The sequence below is a fragment of the Perca flavescens genome, chromosome 3 (genome assembly GCF_004354835.1).
Source record: "Perca flavescens isolate YP-PL-M2 chromosome 3, PFLA_1.0, whole genome shotgun sequence".
NCBI classification, from domain to species: Eukaryota; Metazoa; Chordata; class Actinopteri; order Perciformes; family Percidae; genus Perca; species Perca flavescens.
This window is the reverse complement of record NC_041333.1, coordinates 39,465,564-39,478,449: the sequence shown is the minus strand read 5'-3', so window position 1 is coordinate 39,478,449 and position 12,886 is coordinate 39,465,564. Positions and strand designations below refer to the sequence as shown.

Here is a 12,886-nt window from a genome sequence, read left to right as displayed (position 1 = left end):
GTTGTTAAAGTGGTAATGTACAACAGTAGAATTTATAAATCCAGGATAACCGATAAAGCGAGGCTTGGCCTAGTCTGATCAGAGCATCCTGGCGTTCTGTGTTTCATGATGACAAAACCAGGCTGAGGAGGAGAGACTAGGTCGAGTCAGGCTGAGGAGGAGAGACTAGGTCGAGTCAGACTGAGGAGGAGAGACTAGGTCGAGTCAGACTGAGGAGGAGAGACTAGGTTGAGTCAGGCTGAGAAGGAGAGACTACAGACAGACGATCACGGACCGACTGAATGTGTAAGCAGCCTAAAAATATACATTAAGTGACCACTGCTCTGAACTGAAACCATCATAATCATACCATCCAAGGATTAGGCTAGGGGTGGTATGGTTCATGAAAAAAGCGTGTGTGCCACAAGGTTCGTCAGTACACAGTTCCCGGTTTGTTTACAGTTAGAAGACGGCTGTGTCTCATGTTACGTTGTTTTTTGTACACGCTGTGACTCTACAAATCACAACATGTAAATAGGAACATGTTGGCGTTATTTTGTCACTTATTTGGAGCAGTAGGATTACTGGAACCATTCACCTGATGTTCTGTACTGGCCTGATGCCGCTGGAGCCGTCTGACAGCATTACAGCACACACGGAGATGAGAAGGGTATGTATCGACTTGTCCAACTCTGGGGGTTACGGTGAATAAGCTAAATTCCCAATAAGTCGGCGTGTTCCTTTAAAGATTAAAAGAAAAAATAACAAGAACCATATAGGATCGAAAACCGTGACCCAAAAATCGTGATACGAACCGAACCGTGGGTTTTGTGAACCGTACCACTTCTAGAAGTAACTACTTTTCTTCACTCACCTCCTCCTTCTTCCTCTTGCTCCCTCGCTCCTCTGAGTCTCCCGAGGCCTCACTGACAACTTTCCTCTTGCCCTTCTCCTTCTTCTCCTCCTTCTCCTTGTGTTTCTGCATGTACTCGGTGATAAGGTCGGGGCAGTCCAGGTTGTCTTGCGGCTCCCATGTGTTATCCTCACTGGAAAGTTGAGTGCAGACAGAAGAACATCTCCTCAGGCTTTGTTTTTAGGCAATACAATAATTGCTAATTCGTATTATTCATTTTTTATATTGCCATTTTGTAAGGTTATTTGTGGGTCTGCAACTTAGTGTCAAAATACCAAAACTTCACATTTGAAGGCATGATACAATGCCAAAATGTATGCTGTAGATTATCTGCAATTTCTAAATGAAGAAGATATTATACATACATATTAGGGGTGGGCGATATATATCGTTTACGATAATATCGTCATTGTTGTGTTAACGATGTGCAAATTTACATTATCGAGTATTTAAATTACTTAGAAAAAAACACTTCAAAACACGTATTGGAACGCTACACATTCACTAATGTCAACAAAGATGGCGGCGCGCGATTGTGCAGCGGCTTCTAGCTCTCCTGTCGGTGTATATTTATACAAGTACAGCCACACTGAACTAATCAATACAGGACTACGATCCAACACAGCTGTTACGAGAGCCTTCCAGGCAGCTCACAACATCCCTGAGGACACACAGCCAGAACCGGGCGCTCCAGGTTGTTGTCGGCGCTAGCACGCCGAGCTAGCTAGCGGCAGGATGAGAAAATAACTACGGCAAGAGTCAGACCAGAGGCGGAGGACTGCATTTTTGTGCATAATGAATGGCGTACCAACAGCAGGATCGTTGCCCCGCATGGCTCACCTGACCTGGAGCCCTGTCGGTAATATACAGGCCATTTTATTTACTACGAAAACAGCAGACTGCCGTCTACATAGCCCCCGATGCTAACGTTAGCACAAGTTTGGCTCACTGCTAACCATAGTGAACAAACTGCAGCGCGGGGGGATACATATTGTAGCAGAGGACTTTAACAAGGCATCCTTAAAGTCTGTACTCCCCAGCTTTTTTTCCAGCATGTAGATTGTGTTACTAGAGGGAAGAACACACTAGACCATGTATACTCTTAACATCAAGAAAGCACACAGAACTGCTCGTCTCCCTCACCTGGGCCAGTCAGATCACATCCAACTCCTGATCCCAGCATAAGTCCCAGTCAGAAGGACTATACAGCCAAGTAGAAGGACTATCAGAACCTGGCCTGACCCGGCCCTGTCCCAGCTCCAGGACTGCTTCCAATAAGGACATGGTTGTGTGCAATATGTTACAGAACAGAGCCCTTTGTTTTTTGTTAGGATTTCATCTTGCTTGTGTGCTGTACAACTTGCATTACAGCAAAGGTGTACAACTGAATGTGTACTCAGAGTTCAATGTTCCTACACTAGTTCAATTAGTATAGTAGTATTTTGTCTTTGAATTGTTTTTACTTGAATAATTAAATTTTAAAGAAAATAAATAAGAACTGTTTTCATTCAACATTGTGCCCATTATTATCATCAGTGATTAAGTAACTTAGACTTTTAAAAACACATTTTTAAAGGATATCGTCTAATTATCGTTATCGTCAAAATCGGAGAAAATATCGAGATATTTTTTGTTCATATCGCCCACCCCTAATACATATATACACATACATACAGTGAAAATAAATTAATCAATGGCGGCATGTGATTGAGAGATAGATAGATAGAGATAGATAGAGATATATATATATATATATATATATATATATATATATATATATATATATATATATATACATATATATACATATATATACATATATATAGGACCAGGAACACCAAGTATTAATAATATAGACTCATACTTACTCTGAGAACCCCTTCCATTTTAGCAGAAACTCTACTCTTCCCTTCACCACTCTGCGGTCCACAACCTTCTCCACCACATACTCCTCCTCTTCCTCCTTGACTGCTGCTGCAGCAGGTCCTGCAGGCTGCTCCTCCTCCTCCTTTACTGCTGCTGCAGGAGGGGCTAAAGGCTGCTCCTCCTCCTCCTTTACTGCTGCTGCAGCTACAGGAGGTGCTGCAGGCTGCTCCTCCTCCTCCTCTTCCTCCTTCACTGCTGCAGGAGGTGCTGCATGCTGCTCCTCCTCCTCCACGGCCTTCTTTCCCACTCCAGTAGCCAGCTTGACATCTGCTGAGGGCTCCTTTGGTAGACCCAAGGGGGAAACATGCAGAGATAATGATACAAGGGTTAGAAGAACTAATGAGCATTTATATTACATTATTGGAGTTTAAAGCAGTGTTGCGGACATTACATTTTTTCACTTTAATTACTTTTCATTTGTCCTGCACCTGCCAGAAGATGGGATGTGCACACAATTACTTTTATAAATGAATTCACCATGTTTTACTATATTAAAATGTTCTGTTTGAATGGAGAAAAAGCAAGGGCTGATGAGGTGACCAATCCATAGGACTTCAGAGTGTGAAGTATCTCCTGCATTAAAACTGAAATAACTACTAAACTGTAAGCCACACAAGTCATTAACTGGAGCTACATGCACAGTAGCCTCAATCAACGACAGTTCGTTTACCAGAAAATCGCCAGATGTTCCTCGCCTTGCAAAACTCAAACACTGAAAATGGCAAGTTTAGAATGTTTTGATCATGCAGCAAGGCAGGCCTGGTTGGTTCTTTCTGGAAAACTTGTTAAGATTTACAAAGAATATGTTTAACGTTAGGCAATTTCATATCTAACTGGGATGTTTTGGGACCAAATGTGGCAGGATTGCTGCGGGTGAAGTAATGTTGCACAGGGTGATACACCAGTGAGAGCATATTATGTTTAGCCATGTATGCAGCTCATTTAAATAGCTCACTTTACCTTATTGTGTGAAAAGTTAACTTAATTTATATAACATGTGGCTAGGGTTGGGTACCGTTCACATTTTTATCGGTGCCGGTACCGATACCTGAAATTTAGTTCCGGTAACCAACGATACCTTTTTTCTGTACTTTCCGTTTCAAAAATAATTTCAGTGGTAAAAATAATTTCAAAACTATTTATCCTAGAGTAACTTCGCTCTGTCCGCAACTCTGTGTGTGTGTGTCTGTGTGTGTGTGTGTGTGTGTGTCAAAGCTGAGCCCTGCTCTCTGTCAACATGCAGATGGCGTTTCTTCTATCGGGGTTAAAATGTTCCACCTAAACAAGTTCCTTCCTGAGACTATTTTGCAGAGCCAAAGTAGTTGCGTCCGGAGCTTAGACTATTGTGATTGGTTTAAAGAAATGCAAACAAGCCAAAGTGTTTTTTCTCTTATCCCAGAATGTCTGTGTAAGCGCATGTGTGAGACCGCACGTTGATGTATCTGAACAAAGGAACAAACTATTCTAAACCGTTCTGGAACAAGACGTGAAAAAGTCGAGCCTCCGAAGAAGCAACCAGCGATAGAGGAAATCATCGACATTAAGAGGTCTCTTGACTTCCTCTCTGAAGAGATTACCACTGTCAGGCTGCAGCAAAAATCCATTTTAGACCTGGTTGTGGAAGTAAAGGCTCTCCAGCTTCATAATGAAGAGGAGGACAAGAGACTTTCCTTCCTAGAGAACAGAGTGGCTGATCTAGCGCAGTAGCCTACACGAGAATGAATTATGTTATTGTATTGGGGCTCAAAATAAAACCTCAGTCGTACGCACAGGCAGTAACGGTGACCACTGACCACGATCGGGAGCCGACGGGTCGGTGTCTGACTCCGTGGAGCATCAAGTGTCACCCTCTGCCCAAGAGAAATAACGGCAACAAACCAGCCATTATAATGAGGGTTGTTAACCAAAAACACTAAATTGCACTACTGAAACAAGGAAGGAAGTTGAAGGGAACAGACGTCTACATGAATGAATATCTCACCAAACCAAATGCTGATATCGCCTGGAAAGCACGATCCTTGAAGAAGTAGAAGAAAATACAATCTACATGGTCTACAAAACTGCAAAATCTTCATTAAAGTGATGGTTCGGAGTAATTTCACCCTAGGGTCCTTTGCACCATGACCTCGCTCTGTTATCCTGGATTTATAAATTCTACTTTTGTGTGATACCCCCCTGAACACTGACCTGAACATGGCTGGTATCAGAGTCCCAGTCTGCTGCTGGTCTTCTGGGGACCTTGTTGCTCCGCTGCTCCTGGTTCTGGTTGTCCTCCTCCATTCCTCTCTTGTCCTGAAATCCAGCAGATGTCCACTGGGGCTGCTGGACTCACTCTGGATTCTGTTCAGTACAAATCAAAGCAGGCAGAGATATTCAGGAGCTGCTGTCTCCTCTCCTTTTCCTCACATCCACACACAACTAAAACAACAGTCGGCAACTCAAAGCAGCAGCTGGAAAACTGTTCCATTTCCTTCCTCGCTACACAATGAACTCGCAGTAGTTTGGAGAAAACAGCATTATATTAAACTGGGAATAAATCTAAACAACTGCACAACAAAAGGTCAACATTTCTTTAAATTAAATTCACTCAGAGCATTTCAGGAAAAAGGAAACTCAATAAAAAGTGATTTTTTCGACACTAGATATCAGTCAAAAGCTCCCCACTATATCTGATTAAAGTGCTGCGAGCTGTAAAGGTGTAGACACATATAGCCAACGGCCGACCGTTGACAGAAAACCACGTCGATATGATCAGTCGCGTCCCCGAGGTCCAAAAAACTGCCACAGAACAGACCAAAAAGACGAGAGGAGACGAGACGTAATACGCCTCTATAACGGGTGGCGGCGCTAATCTGTAATGTTGCAAGAAATGAAAACCGGCAGCTGATTGGACGAACGAGTCACATGGGTTTCTTTTTCTCCGAAAATCCAAAGCCAGACTGTCATGGCGGCCGTTCAGAATACAATCTCATATTGTACTAAGATAGTTCACTGAAACGTGTTTCTGAAAACATTTTAAGAGAGAAATAGGCCGTGCAGTTGCTGAATCTGTCCTCGTTTCAGATCTACAAAGGTCAGTTTAAAAGATTTTCATCAGATTTTGAGAACCTCCAGTCACCTCATTCCGCTCGTCATTTCCGGGTGAGTCCTGACGGCCCTGCCGCCGACCGAACAGGTCAGGTCGGCCAAAATGAACGCCGACAGCCCCCTAGATGGACGACGGCACAGGACACACCGAACAGATTCGAGTCACTGACCTCGGCAGACTGTCCCACAGCCGATAATCGGCCTGATGTGTCCCAGCCTTAAGTTCACCACTTCTACAGAAGGCCGAAGATGATGTCATCTCGGAGAAAGCCGTCTTCCTGTCTCACTTTAGCTGTGCTAACTTACACCAACAACTTTACTGTCCTCAAAATACTTCCGCTAGAAATAGTCCGGTTGGTTTGGGATGGTGTGAAAGCATATGATATATTCAAGTTGGGCTGTACTGCTACATCATTCTTGGACTTGCTGATATCTGTAGAACAGTAAACTTGAGCACAACTACAACATGTATTTACTTATGAATGTACTGTATATCTGCATGTATTTCAACATGTAGGTCAAGTATTTACTTAAACATTTTATTTTATTTTTTAAAAAGAAACAGAGCCATATTGACACAAATAAGAATTAACAGCAGAAAGCAGCATTTTAAGGACACCCAGCAGGCCTACCATTAAATTGTAATTGCACTGCTTTGCAAATAGTAAGAACCAGGGATGTAGTGGAGGCTAAACGCACATAAACGCACGTAAAAGCAGCAGACAGCATCCAGATTCGTCAGTCACTAGCTAAGTCTATGGTCACTAGCCCAAACTAGCCTACATGTCTCATGTAATGATGAATGAATTGTAAATATGGATATCCGGCAATTGTTTAAGCACCGTCAAGACCGCAGCCCTCCTCCTGATGCCAGCAAACGGCCTCGGCTACAAGCCCAAAGTGGGTGAGCTCGGAAAACAGTACTAAACTTCATGTTTTTGAGGTACATTTGGTTCACGTAGAATGATGCCACTGACTCAACAAGTCACCTCTACCTTTTCCCATTAGCCCATGTTACAAGTAACAGGTTTTGCAAAAGAGTCTGTAAATGTCGGCAGCCATTACGCTTGTGGAAAGTACAGTGCAACTTAAATTGTCTTTCTTCTGTTAATTACAGAAACTGAGTTATATTTAAATTAAAATTTGTGGCACCAGATTCATCCTTCTGTCGTCAATCTGCACCTGCTACATTAGCAATTGTTAAAAACTGTAATCAACAACTATTTTGATAATCAATTAGTCTGAGTCATTTTTAAGACAAAAGTAAAAAATTCTCTGATGTCAGCTTGTTAAATGTGAATATGTTCTAGTGTCTTCTCTCTGTGACTGAATATCTTTGAGTTGTGGACAAAACGAGACATTTTAGGGACGTCATCCTGGACTTTTGGGAAACACTGATCAATATTTTCCACATTTTTCTCACATATAGACCAAACAACTAATCGATTAATTGAGAAAATAACAGATTTATCAACTATGAAAATAATCCCAAATCCCTAAACCAATAATCATTACTTATCATGCATTGGAAGCCCTGGATACTGTATGAGCCTCCCTCTATATCTCTCTCAAATATTTTTGTTCTCTCTGTTTTGTCATTTAGTAAACTTTATAGATTTCAACCATATTATTCCTTCTTGAGTCTCTTTAACAAGAACTTAGATTAATGTATGAATTGAATAGTGATTGTGTGACCTATGAGGGAACAACCAGTGATACCCTTGGTAGTACCGTCAAATGATAGCCTCTAGCGATGTCATCAGGATACACATACACCGGTAGGCAGTGGCCCACCTTACCGGGTGACCACGTCGTGGTCCACCTGATCACAGAAGTTATAGTTTACCCACCTCTTTTTTTACCACTACACCTCTGGTAAGAACCTTCTTCATCACAGACCTGATGGTGCAGTACTTGATCCACATGGATCCACTTGCTGTCCCTCTGGCTGTTCCTCTCTCTGTCCCTGTAGGTTTTCTTCCTCCTCCCCCTCTTCTTCATCCTCCTCACCCTCAGGAATCTCCCTCTCCGTGTCAGAGCCCTCCCTTTCATCACATGCCCTCTCTCCCATAGACATAATATAGAGTAGACGCCGCATCGGCTGCTGGGCGCAAGAAATGCGGCCGCCATCTTGGACCGGTCGTACTCCTAGTTGCGTAGCAACAAAAGCAACAAGATTTCAGAGCACTGTGCAGCATATTCCTGCTCAAATCGGCGGACCATCGAAAACAGGGCTTGGGGGATTACTTTTCACAAGTAAGATTTAACATTACCGTACTGTTGTTTGTATTTTGTGAATATTACCAGAGCGTTGAGAAGGAGCAAGGATCTTTGATATTACTGTACTGAAATCGTAGCCAGCTAGCTAGGCTATGTTTATTGCACCGGCCGGTGTTCACCCGGCTATGAACTGAGACTTAATCAGTCATATTCCATAACACTGACTTAGATTACAACGGACACAAGAATGCTATTGTAGAAATAAAATAAATATTACTGGTATAACATTGGCAAATTTTACACAAGTGGCACAGACTGTATTACGACGGGGGTTAGGGTTAGACGCTGAAGTTGACAAGTAGTTGGGAACTTAAAAACTGTCCGATTCAGCAGGGAAACACAATTTACATTTGCTGATCCTCCGTTTTTGGAACCTCTTACTGTATTGAATGAGTTTAGTCATTAAGGTAAATTATTAATTATGTCTAAAACACACTTTTAGATTTGTGAAAGCTTTATTCTATTTGTGAAAATGCAATAAAGGCAGAATTTACTGTTTTTTTTCATATGTAGACCACATTGGACCAGGTCCAGATCCAAAACCACAATACCTAGACTTGTCAAATATGGACTACATTATCCCAGAGAGTCTAAGGAGTCTTAAAAACACAGTTTCAGATTTGTGAAAGCTTTATTCTATTTTCTGTCTATTATTTGTGAAAATGCAATAAAAGGTAGATTTTACTGGGTTTTTTTTCAAACAAAGACCACAATGGACCAGATCCATGAAACTGTGTTTTAAAGACTCCTTACACTCTCTGGGATAATGTAGTCCAGATTTGACAAGTCTAGGTATTGTGGTTTTGGATCAGGACCTGGTCTACATATGAAAAAAACGGTGTAATCTACCTTTATTGTGTTCTCATAAAGACAATAGATAATTTACCTTAATGACTAACATTCATTCAATACAGTAAGAGCTTCAAAAAATGGAGGATCAGCAATCTAAATTGTGTTTCCCTGCTGAATCGGGGAGTTTTAAGTTCCCTTAAATTTCCCCTTAACTGCCGAATCGGAAGCTGCGAATCGGATGCCAACTTCAGCGTCGTGACAGTATTATCAGTGTTGGGCAGTCCCTACTTGTAGCTTGGCTAGTAACTTAATATTTTGGTGGTAGCTTCACTATTTCCTGAATAAAGTAACTTTTCAGTACCTTAACTCCTTTATTTATCATGTATCTTGGCCACGTAAGCTACACTTTTCTTAACATGTGAAATTAGCACAACTTAAAGTAACTTCCTATGTTGTGAATCAGCCTACTGCTGTGTTTGGGTTACTTAGCACCATAGCTTGCTACATGTGACTGGGTGGTAGCTTCTGTGTAGTGTAGCTTTATTCATGGCAGAGTAACTGGTAGCTTAGCTCACTACAATTTCTAAGCAGCCCAGCACTATGTATTATTCAATTCACCCCGACAAAAGTAAGATACCTCTCATGTCTCATACCCACCCCACTTACTTAAAATAAAGGCAACAGAACATCTGTTGGTTTACAAAACAAGCTTATTAACAAATTAAGCAACTTTGGTTCATTATCAACACATATGCATCAAAATAGGAGTTTTGTTGAAGAAAGGTTCTAAGAAATGTGAAGGAAGAAAATAAGCTTGACCTCCTTTTGAAATGTTTCTGTGTATACTCTCCTAAATCTTCTTTGTTTCATTTTGAAGGTTTCCCAAGAACAAAGATGTGAGGAAGAAGTGGGAAGTGTCCATGTTCCAGCACTGCAGTAGTAACTCTAGTACTTTCTTGCACCAAGGGCCTATTTCACAAAAGCAGAATATATAAATCCAGGATAACTGATAAAGCAAGGCTTTGACCTAGTCTAATCTGTGCAGCCTGGCTTGGTGCGTTTCACGAAGGCCGAGCCAGGCTGAGGAGGAGAGACTAGGTCGAGCCAGGCTGAGGAGGAGAGACTAGGTGGAGTCAGGCTGAGGAGGAGAGACTAGGTCGAGCCAGGCTGAGGAGGAGAGACTAGGTGGAGTCAGACTGAGGAGGAGAGACTAGGTCGAGTCAGGCTGAGAAGGAGAGACTAGGTGGAGTCAGGCTGAGAAGGAGAGACTAGGTCGAGTCAGGCTGAGAAGGAGAGACTAGGTGGAGTCAGGCTGAGGAGGAGAGACTAGGTGGAGTCAGGCTGAGGAGGAGAGACTAGGTGGAGTCAGGCTGAGGAGGAGAGACTAGGTCTAGTCAGGCTGAGGAGGAGAGACTAGGTCTAGTCAGGCTGAGGAGGAGAGACTAGGTTGAGTCAGGCTGAGGAGGAGAGACTAGGTGGAGTCGTTTTTATAGCAGACGAGTTTCCTTCTCTACATATTAGGCCTATATGCCTTGCTCCCTCGTATGGACATAGAAAATAAAGACACTGAAGAAATTGGACTCTAAAATCGAGAAACTATAAAGATAATTAAGTGATAAATTCCATGCACACTGTAGTGAATGGAACAGAGTATATTCATCTGTTAATCCCCCCAGCAAAATATAAGGTCAAAAACCATTGAGGTGTCCTCTCCCTGTTGTCATGAATGTACAGTAGCCTACATCACTATATAGTTATTGGTCCAGTGAACTAAGACTATAACGGTTTGTAAAGTACTGTGCTATATCCACATATGGTGGAGACGTTTCTACTTCTACCCTTAAGAAGTGAGTATTGTGCTACTTTTACCTTTACCCTTAAGAAGTGAGTATTGTGCTACTTTTACCCTTAAGAAGTGAGTATTGTGCTACTTTTACCCTTAAGAAGTGAGTATTGTGCTTGTTAAGTGATATTGTGAAGACCTGCTGTGTGTCACTGGTCCATGAGTTTGTGTATGTATTGTACTGCATCTGTATTATTTTGGTCCCTGTAACATTTTTCTTCATGTAGACATAAATAAATGGTTAAAGTGTGTGTGTGCGTGTGTGCGTGTGTGTGTGTGTGTGTGTGTGTGTGTGTGTGAACAGATAAAGTTCCATGACAATTCAAGACTTAAATTCTGGCATCCCAGAACTAATTCTAAGCTTTATATCTGTACCGTAACCTTACTCTACACATATAGTAGTAAGTCGTATCTGTCATCAGTCTGACAACATTAACACTGAAACTGAAAGCACTGCCAATGGCTTACAACCGCCTGGAAACACTATACATCCATTATATGTGAATACTGCTGTAAGTGTTGGCGGGTCTGTAAATACCTCTGTTTGTTTGTGTTTCATGAACTCTAGCCTCATGGTGTGTGTGTCTCCAGGAATCCAAATTTTGCTCTCCACACTGGGTTTTCGAGATTGTGAATGGTGAAGTTTATCTGTAGGCCTACATTATTTCTCTGATTGTCTTTTGTCAGATGAACTTCACACACACTCTTTCCCTCTGGGTTCTGTAAAGCACTTTTTAACTGTGTTTTAAAAATTGCTACATAAATTAAGTTTGCAGACTTTTCAAAGGAGTTTTGTGCAGTTTGAATAAAAACTGTCAAATATCTTAATTCATATCGCTATCACAATATCACATTTTGTCAATTTCGTGCAACCTGTGTGTGTGTGTGTGTGTGTGTGTGTGTGTGTGTGTGTGTGTGTGTGTGTGTGTGTGTGTGTGTGTGTGTGGGACAGAGAGAGACAAATATGAAAAGCTTCAAGTGAACTCTAATATAATCAAATATTGTTTCTTAAACTTATTACTTTATTAAAATATCTGACTTTACTGCCAGTATCTGTTTCTGCTTTTCTATCATATTTATAGTGTGTGATTTGCAAAATACCTATCATATCCTACATCACATATCATTTCAGGGGACAGTCCCCGTTTTTGTTTGCCTGTCCCTGGCTAAATACAGAAAAAAAAAACACCTCTGTCCCCATTTTGTTTTTGAAGACACAACATTAGGTTTTTCAGTCAGATAGTCAAACTGGAAATGTCCCTGTCTTTCTTCCTTTTCGGGGATTATGTTCCCCGTTTTGATCTCGGACACCTTATATCATATATCAGAATATTATATTAGTTATGTTCACTATGAATATTAAAATACGCCGAACCATGAGTCTTGTATCATAGCTACGTATATGATCTTTGCAGCAAAAAAAAAAAAACACGTGAAAATCAGTTCGGTATTCATTGAGGTATGATTATTTAAATGCACGGACAACTCGTTGCACCTGCCAAATAGATTATACTGAGTGGAGCGGGTGACCGGTCCAAGATGGCGGCCCCACGGCTCGTCAGCGCCAGTAGGCAGTAGCGTTCGATGCGGCGTCTACTCTATATTATGTCTATGCTCTCTCCAACCTCCCCAGACTCCTCTGGCTCTCCCTCTTCCTGCTCCTCAACACCTTCATTTGGTTCTCTCCCTTTTTGGTTTCCTGGGGCTAAAAAGGACGCTATGTCCCTTCCTCGTTTCATGACAACTATTAGAAGAAGAAGAAGAAACGGAGGGGCATGCATTACATCTCGTTTCCTAACCATCCCTCCCTACTTAACACGGGCAGATAGCCTGTTGATTACTTTACTCAAATGGATTTATTATCGCGATGCAACAGCCAAGATGGATGAAGTCCCGTGGTTAACATCCCAGCATTGTGTAGTCCTAGCAACGAGACTGACATTTGGATATTCGCTTCTGCTTCGATGAGTTTGTTTAGATATGATGAAGTTTCTAAACATATCGAGAGCAGACATTTCCAAACTTGATTTCATTCTCAGTGTGAGGAACAAAAGGAACCCGGTTAT

The 12,886-nt window shown here is 41.7% G+C and overlaps 1 pseudogene; it reads right to left on the bottom strand.

Moving 5' to 3' along the window:
* Positions 1–910, bottom strand: part of LOC114552957 (receptor-interacting serine/threonine-protein kinase 4-like) — a 111,001-nt pseudogene extending 110,091 nt beyond the window's left edge.
* Positions 911–12,886: the final 11,976 nt, after the last annotated feature.